A 9,120-nucleotide genomic window follows, 5' to 3' on the forward strand; every position below is an offset into this window, starting at 1 on the left:
GAACCGTCAAGGCATACAATGTCATTCTAAGGTCAAGGCTTGGTTGTCCAAAGGTACTATATCTTAAGAAATGATGCACAAATCAATCACTCAATGTGTTGACTCATGACATCGTCCTCTCAACATTTTGTTGACGATATGGGTGGGATGATTGTTATTGATTTCAGGATAGAAGCCTAGTGTTGGCAGCCCCTAATCAATGAGGCAATCCCCAATGCTTAAAGTTTGCTATACATATGCATGATGCAATGTTCATCAAATGAGTGTCATTTATGACACCTATCAAATATCAAGACCCGATCTTCATATTGAGCTTGAGAGTGCAAGAGCTAGAACCTGGAGAATCCACTTACTTGCATCTTGAGCTTTCTTATTGCCATGAGCTTGCTCCAACGGCTTCCTCCACCTTAGTAAATCACCAATATCAAGACCCGAACCTCGTACAAAACTTACAACCACGAAAATAGAGCAAATAAAGGAGAAAAGACTAGAAAAACCATAGAAATGTAGAAAAGCTACAAAATAAGAGAGGAAAGGTAAACTAAGACCTAAAACATAAAACTAAGCCTCTATTAAGCATGAAAGCCATGAAAAGAAGTTGAAAACAACCTAAATTCTCATCAAATGAGTGCCATTTATGACACCTATCAAATACCCCCAAGCTTACCTTTTGCTCGTCCTCGAGCAAAGCAAAACAAAGGGAGAAATTATGAGCTTATTTAAACAAACAAAAAGAAGAGAAGAGACAAGAATATACACTAACTCACTTTCGTAGGAATCACGATCAATTTTTGCAACTAAAGACAAGCCATTTAAATCCCAAGATCGCCCTAGAGGACGAGTGATTCTCTCGTAAAGGTTTCCTAAGAGATTAACCTATAACTCTGATAGTAATACAAACAAGGCAAAGCATGAAAAAGAAACCAAAATACAAGAAAAGCAAACAAAAGTTCATGAAAGGACTTTTCCAAATGTACAAGCATAAATGAATGCAAACCTTTCTAAACAAGTAAGGGAGTTCATGTTCCAAGATACACGAGATTAATTGAAACATAAATATGCTAAGCATAGGAACTAGAGAAACGCAATTTACTTTCATCCCAAATGGTCTTACCGTGTTCTCCCTACTAGCCTCATATCTTCCCCTAGTGAGCATCTCAAAAGTTCCACGAAGGAACCGGAAAAAGAGATAATTTTGGGCTACTCGACGTCTTGACAATGCATCCCCTTTCCTTAGGCTTTAACTCATAATGCCCTCCCTCGGTATGTGGCTCAACCTCTAGGTCAAAGGACTTTCCCAAAGGTTGTAATGCAAGGAAAAAAGGTTGAGGATAGGCTTAAAATTTAGAATTTAGCGGTATTCCTAATTAGTGAAGCAAAGGGTGATCAAGCCTTCTCCTCATAACCAAGAAATCGCCAAACAAAAACAAATTAACTCCCCCAAGCTTATTCAAAGCTATAACACAATCATATATACAAAAAGCGTAAACGCTTCTCCCCCAAGCTTAAAGGAAGCATTGTCCTCAATGCTTGAAATGGAGAAAAGAATCATATCAAAATATTTTTTATTTTTCTTATTTTTATTTTTATTTTTTTTTTATTTTTTTTAATTAATTTTTTTTTTATTTTTTTTCATTTCTTTCATGGCAATTGTCCAAGCCTATTTAAATAAGGACAACTTTTACAAATTTGCATGCAATATGTCCTTGCCTCTTTTTCAATACTTTGGACGGCTTTTTCATTTATTCTTTTGCCATTGTTCACACAAATACCACAACATAAACTTGCTTTCAAGAGAACCAAATATCCAAACTCCTCCACCACAAACTCCAACAATAATGATCAATTGCTTCTCAAAAACCAAGAATGGAAACAAAAATGAAAACAAAGGCTCAAGATTTAAAGATGTGGCTTGAAAAGAAGGGAAAAGGCTCAAGTGGTTAGCAAGAAGACAAATGTAAACCTAAATGAACTACAAATAATAAAATTATACTAGAAAAGAAAAATTACCACCCCGAAAAGATGCCTTTGTCCTCCTTAGATGGTTCGGTCTCGAGTTAGAGAATTATGAGTCAAGATTCTAGATTAGGTCCGCAATAGTCAAGGATCCATGCCTCTCATGCGAATATATGTTGAAGGCTTGAAAAATAATGAACCTCACATGGATGTAGCAAAAACTCACTATTGGTGTCAATTCGACTATAGGAAGCAACTACCAACATGCCACAAACAAATAGTATCCGGTTTTATGGTCCACTATTTCTAACCAACTACCTTAGCATGCTTCATCCTAGGATCAACCAAGCGTACTCTCAAACCGTGCACACCATTACCATTTAAGAAGAAAAGCATTCAACTATACACGTCCAAAAGTATTATGTCCAAAGCAAGAACAAAACAAAAATACATTGCAAATTTGTCTTGATAGAAACAAAAATCTTTTTTTTTTGAAGTTTTTCAAAATATAGAACATAGAAAAGCATATAAAAAGGTGCATAGCATATATGAATCAACATCCCATCAAACATGATAGAATACCCTCCCCGTAGCTTGAATGAGACAATGCACTCAAACATAAATCATAGAAACCATGCAAGGGGAAAACAAGGAGATCAATCCAACAAACTAACATATATCTAACAAGTCATCACCTACTTCAGAAAGAGCAAGGAAGGATATTACCGGATATTAGGTGGGTGTAAATACCCTCAAATGACCAAATTAAACCTTTTAAGCTAATTTCCTCAAGAATTGAACCTTGCCTTCCATATGCCAGCAAAAATAGGAGTCAAACTTCCTTAATTATTGATCCAAATCGAAGCACCAAAGTATATCAAGTCATGTACCTAGAAAAAGACACACAAACATTTCCATGAGAGAAAATCTATTCTAAAAAGAAAAGAAAATGAAAGCAATAAAACACGGGTTACTTCCCGAGAAATGCTTGCTTAAGGTCCAAGCTTGACTGCTCTAGAAAATAATAATTCAACTCGCACAAGAGCTTGTTAAATGCACTACTAATCATTTCATAAAATAAACGGTAGGCAAATGACGGGATAAGAATATGCAACAAGATTGTTGCACGCAAGTGAGTAGGTAGATGCGAAAAGATAGAAGAAGAAGGATCAAAAGGAAAAACAAGAAAATAAAAGGAAGAAGGGGGAATAAAAGAATGGAAAGAAAAAGAAAAAGGCAAATCCTCCTCACTAAAATATTTTTTGGTGGCAACATTACCCTTTTCCTCAACAATAGACTAATGAGGGACATTATGATCATCATAGAAAAGGGGGTCCCCAATAGGCTCTTTGAGATAGGAAGGGATAAAAATAGGGCAAGAAGGGATGTGGTCAAACCTTTGAGAAAAAGGGGTATGAGAAATAGGCAAAGGGGTAGCTACTCCCTTAACACAAGGTCTCACATCTCCAATGAGAGCATGAAAATCAATCATAGAGTCCTCAAATGAAGATCTCTCACAATCTACATCTCCTTTAGGCTCAAAAACTCCAGGGAATCACCCTCATCCTTCTTTGCACCACAATAAACCACCTTTCCTTCAACTATCTCAAAACTTAAGTCCTCAAAACCGTGCATGAGTGGAGGTACAGTCATCGTAAACTCATCTAAATCCCAATAATCTTTCTCGATGAACTCATCCAAGAATCTATAAATCTTCATATGACTCTAAAAAAACAAATGGGACATTATCTCAAAAGAGTCTATGTATTCATAGGTTGAAGGCTCACAAACATACACTTGAGGCTCATCAAGATGGGAAAGAAGGTTAGGATTTTCAAATTCAACTCTCTCTTTATTCTCAACTCCTTCACCGTCACTTATATGCTCACCAAAGGAATCCTCACCCTCTCTTGGTTGCTAAAAATCATCATCATCATCCTCAACACACACATTGGGTAGGGATTTTTCACATACAAGCATCAAGGATGACAATTCATTTTCCAACTCTTCTTTTCTTTTCAATTATTCATTAAAAAGATCATCATCCTCTCTAATCATTTCCAATTGGCTCCTTAAAGTTTCCATTATTTGTCTCTCTAAGGACCTAAAATTAGGATTCATCTTTAATTTCGTCAAAGATTCATCAATTTGGCTATAGGGGACTAGAGACTCGTCACTTTGGGGAATGAAAAGGTAAAGAGGGTAGATCAATAGTAAAAGAAGAGACACAATCAAGGGTAGGACCATGCACATTAAAATCAAGAGCATTTTCGTTAAATAGGGGATAAGGGGCACAATCAAGCATATAAGATTCGTTATTAAGGGAATGGACTACATCACAAGAAGACATGGCAAATAATGAAGAAAATTGAAACACACCATTAGCATCCACTTGAGCATGTACTTCATCATCATGAACAAAAGGGGAAATAAAATCTAAAGCACTTGTTCTAGGTTCACTCATGGGATAATTTGACAATTCATGGGAGTTTTATGCTAAATATAAGAAGAATCAAGACATTGCACATCAATATTAGAATCATGAATACCCCTATTATAAACATCCCTAGCAAACCAAACATAAAAATCCCAAGCATCATCAATTGACAATGCTCTAAATCTACCATTATGCATGCATTAAACTTCATTCCTAGTTCGTTCATTCAAACCAAAATAACAAATCTCACAAGCCTCCCAAAGACGACAATGATTATAGTCAAGAAAACTTTCAAGGCTATGGAAATATTCACAAGAAGGCTAATTGTCATATTGAGGAAAAGATAGACATGCCATTTTTTTACAAAGCAAACAAAATCAAATAAAAGAAAAGTATATACAAAGACCTAGACTCAAGCAATCAAAAACACTCAAACATAGACACCGTTCCCGGCAACGGCGCCAATTTTGCGAGGGGTAAAACTAGGTCGTTATCTAATCTTCCCTCTGTCAAACTAAATTTATAAACACTTAACAAACCTAAATACGAATATAGAGGCAAGTTAAGGGTCGAACCCAAAGGAACGGTAATGTTCAAGCTCTCTCAATTATGCGCCTAAGCTAGGTCGAAGTCTAAGGATAAAAGGTAAACACTAACCAACTAACAAAATGAAGAACCAAATAAATAAAATACTAGGAACGAGGATCAACAAGTAATCATGACAATTGTAGCAACTCGAGAACAATATGCAAATCAATGGTTGTGAAGACTAATGGCAAGCATAATCAAAAGAGTCAACAAGCTATCTCCTAGAGGTCAAACTCGCACCAACTACGAGAGACTCTTACTAGGAGCATCACTAGTCAAGCTTAATCGACAATTGCAATTCCTAGATCAATGGTCCATATCATTAGAAACTACAACGCAATCTAGCATAATTCTCAAGGCCTAATCGAATTACACATATGTAAACTTTCATTAATCACTTTAATCTCAACAATGAATCATCACAATCCCCAAATTAAGCACAATCAATCAATCATAAAAGTTTCACCCAGTTCCTAGCAAACAACTACTCTAACAGCATCATCAAATCAACAAAAAACTAAAGAAATCAAGAATGGACAATATATGAAGAACAATTACACTAATCAACAATCAAACATAAAAATCAAATCAAACAAACTTGAATATTAAACAAAGCAATAAAATGAGATTAAGTTAAGAATGCTTATTGATAATAGAGAAGATCTCCAACACAATTGTCAACATTGAATCTTCAATCTCTTAATCACCATTGAAATTCCTCACTTTCTCTCTCTAAAATCTACTCCTATACTAACCCTAAAACTTGAGAGAGAAGCTCTCAACTAAGCTAAGAATATGATCAAAAACTAGAATAATATTTCTTTAAAACTTACCCCAAAATTCGGATTACAATGATATTTATAGAGGGCGTGAAAACAAAAACCAAGCAAGCAAATACCCAGGAAGGCACGCCCGCGCTGCTAGGGTGGCATGCCCGCGCTGCTAGGGTGGCACGCCCGCGCTGCTGGGGTGGCACACCCACGCCTGCAGGTGGCGCGCCCACGTCTCTTTGGGTTTTTTCCGATCTTTTCGCGGCTTCGTGCGTTTTTCTAAGGTCGCACGATTATGATGATGATGAATACTAAGAGAGGCAGTCCCAATTGCACTTGATTGTGTGTTCAACACCCCCATCTTCATGAGAGCACGGCTTGAGAGCGCAAGAGCTAGAACTTGGAAAATCCACTTCCTTGCATCTTGAGCTTTCCTATTGCCATGAGCTTGCTCCAAAGGCTTCCTCCACCTTAGTAAATAACCAATGTCAAGACCTAAACCTCGTACCATACCTACAACCACGAAAATAAAGCAAATAAAGGAGAAAAGACTAGAAAAACCATAGAAATTCTCAAAAGCTACAAAATAAGAGAGGAAAGGTAAAACTAAGATAAAAAAACATAAAACTAAGCCTTTATTAAGCATGAAAGCCATGAAAAGAAGGTGAAATCAACCTAAATGGTCATCAAATGGGTGCCATTTATGACACCTATCATTGACCGACGCAACTCAGTACTAGATGCATCTGCCGGAGCACGCTTGTTATAGCTTTTCAGGATCTTGTGACCACCCTAGAGCAGCGGGTGCGCATTTTTACTCTAATCCTTTTTCCAGGAACTTTTTCTCCTGATAGAGGTAGTCAAGTGCTACTCTACTACCTACCTGCTATTTCACGACCTCGCTTTAGTCGAGTCGTATGATTGGGCCGGCTTTGCCTATACTGACTTCCTGGTTGGACTGCGACTTTCTAGTCGTCACGGCTCCTTCAAGGGAGACCTTGCACTGTCTAGCTTTTTGAGAGTCATAGAGGTACATTTTATTCCTTCTAAAGTTAGCTCTGGACTAATTTTAGCATATGTTGACACATTTTTTGCTTTCGTAGATCTGGTTCTACGAGTACTTTCCATCTCTTGCGCCGAGCTCCCTGTTCCTGCTAGTTGGGGAGGTCGTCACAGTGTAGAGGTCACTTCTAAGCGCATTCGAGAGTTGATCCTCTTGGTATGTTTTTCTTTTTAGATGCTTGCTCTTTTATACCTTTAGTAGGGTTTTGTCTCATGAGCTTTCATTCTATAGGAGCCGGCCATAGAGTTTCATCCGTGGGCCGATTTTGACATCCCTGCGCTTATTGCGCAATACACCGCTCAGCGTCGCTATTTCCAGGGGATGTGTTGCGGTGTATCTTGGCAAGAGAGTGGCTATTCAGCACTCCTCGAATGCCTTTGTTGTTACAGCTCGCCTACCTCAGCATATGTTCGATAAGGCGAGGTTGAGATATTTGGCGAGCAGAGCGCCAGAGGGCACGTCTTGGCGGACGCACGCTCGTCCGGAGATGTGCTATACGGAGGCTTTACTTCCACTTTTGGCTCCACCACCTGTTTAGCCGGAGGGAGAAAAAAAGGTATTCCTTATTTTGCGCATTTGATTTTTGTGTAGCTCCTAAGTAGATGTTGACTACTCAGTTTATCTTGTAGGATGCGCGTGCGGAGTTTGTTGCTCCACCTGTATCCATCACCTATCAAGGGATGTATGGCCTTGTCGAGGAGATGATTCCTCTAGCTCCTTCAGATCCTCGTTTTATCGAGCAGGTTATACCACGACATCAGACTTTGGTGAGTCATTTATTTGACTTTTTATTTGCATTTATATTATCGATCGCTACTAACTTGTCTTTTGACAGTTCTCTCTCTAGGTGGTGACGATGATGGCTAGGGGCTTAGACGCCTTTTGTCACCATCTGGTGAGATAAAGGGATCGAGCTTCTTGTTGTCGGGACGACACTGCAGAGGTATCCCTTTTACCCTTAGTTTATGTTTTAATTTACTCATTTTGCATCTGACATGACTTATTTTTGCAGGGATAACCCATTCCTCCTCATACCTGGCCGAGACCTGAGGCTAGGAGAGAGAGGTTCGGCTCAAGGTGTCTTCGTACCTCTTCAAGGGGTGAGGGTGGCCGATCGGAGACGGCTCCTCCTGAGAGATCGGATGGTCTGCCGGCCAGGGAGGCATGCCATCGACTCCTTTAGGGGGTGGTGGGACGTACGAGTTTGACTCGTCGTCGCAGCAGCCTCTGCAGCTTCTGCCATTGGCTATTGAGCATCATAGCGAGCCGGGATGGGCTGGTCCTACAATGTCAATCCAAAATGGTGGCGATCCTAGGGCTAGTGAGGGGCACACTCTACGATCCACTTTGTTTTTTGATACCTTGGGAGTGCCTGCTCATTTGCGTCCTCGGGCACTTTAGATGTACCTGTGCTTTTTTATTTGACCTAGAAGACTTTGCTAATTTATATGACTCTTTATTAGACACATTGTATATATAAGACATATTATATACACAACTTTATTATGTTAATTTTATCTTTGCATTTTTTTTTATTTTATGTGCATGTGAGTGTGCGCAAAAAATTGTGACTATGTTTTGAGCAAAAAATTTCCGTCATTTTTAATTATGAGTGGAGGGTATCCGACTTTCTCCCCCAAAAAGAAAAAAAAAATTTGAGTAACATAAGTCTAAATTTAATTAAGCTTAAATTAATTGAAAACATGTTTGAAAGAAGTCAAAATATAAAGTCAATGCACGAAAATCGAGTTGTAATCGAAAAAAAATCATATGGCTAAATAGCGTTAATAAACTGATCGTCGAATCGACTTTATGTCGCACAGCGCTGGTGTCGTCGCCGGACGCTGATTCCATCGCCAGACGACGAGCCTCGTCGCCAGGCGTTGTTCCTTTGTCTAGCGATGAACTCTTTTTCTCCGAATCCCTTCAGAATACAAATACATCAATTTTGTTAATAAATAGCCCCCAAATCTGTCGAGTTTTGTATATTTCGAATAGATTAAAACCATCCTTTTATTGCGGCATGCTCTAGCCCAAAGAAAGAAAAATAATAGTTATAGTTTAATTCTCTTTACGCAATAATGTCAAAGAGTTTTAGTGATTTTACTCATGAGTGGTGATGTTCTTTGATTGCTAAGGAGAGAAAAGAGCTTGATTTCTTTCATATGAGAGGTATTTATGGTATTAAGAGGGTAGATATAGATATAGATTTTATTCATACTGCCTTAGAATATTAGGATCCAGACACACATTGCTTTAGACTAGGCTATGCTGAAATTAGTCCTTTACCGAAATAATTTGGTGCC

Source organism: Chenopodium album, chromosome 6 (assembly GCF_948465745.1).
Source record: "Chenopodium album chromosome 6, dcCheAlbu1.1, whole genome shotgun sequence".
Lineage (NCBI taxonomy): Eukaryota > Viridiplantae > Streptophyta > Magnoliopsida > Caryophyllales > Amaranthaceae > Chenopodium > Chenopodium album.